This window comes from Mandrillus leucophaeus, unplaced genomic scaffold (genome assembly GCF_000951045.1).
Source record: "Mandrillus leucophaeus isolate KB7577 unplaced genomic scaffold, Mleu.le_1.0 Scaffold586, whole genome shotgun sequence".
Taxonomy (NCBI): Eukaryota; Metazoa; Chordata; class Mammalia; order Primates; family Cercopithecidae; genus Mandrillus; species Mandrillus leucophaeus.
This window is the reverse complement of record NW_012106319.1, coordinates 894,980-895,560: the sequence shown is the minus strand read 5'-3', so window position 1 is coordinate 895,560 and position 581 is coordinate 894,980.

The following is a 581-nucleotide window of genomic DNA, read 5'->3' as shown; positions in this document are numbered from 1 at the left end:
ATTGTCCTTAATCAATTTTCTTTTGCTCATTTCAGAAAGTCTTTTAAATTACTTCAATAAAAGACAAGCGATATATACATATATATGTAAACATTCTATGAGTATATATATGAGTATATTTATATAATATATATGATTGTGTGTGTGTATATATATGTAAGGAATGTAGGAGACTGAAAGGGCACACACGTCTCTTAAAGCCTTTGTTCTTCACAGAATTGGCATAGTCACTTCTGTTCATGTTGTATCCATTAAAACAAGTCAGCAGGTTAAGCCTAAAGTCAGACTGGTGGACTCATATATATGAGTGTGTATATATATATATATAAGTAGATATATATGAGTGTATAGATATACTCATATATATTATATATAGTGTATATATATTCATTCATTAGAGATATGTGTGTGTATATATATATACACACATGTATGTCACTTGTCTTTTATATATAATTAAATTTATAAATCAATGATTGGCCTTACGTGATTAGATTCCCTTTTAGCTATTTTAGCTATTTTAATGTCTATTTAATAGCTATTTTAGCTATTTTAATGTCTATGTTCTTTATAGATAATAA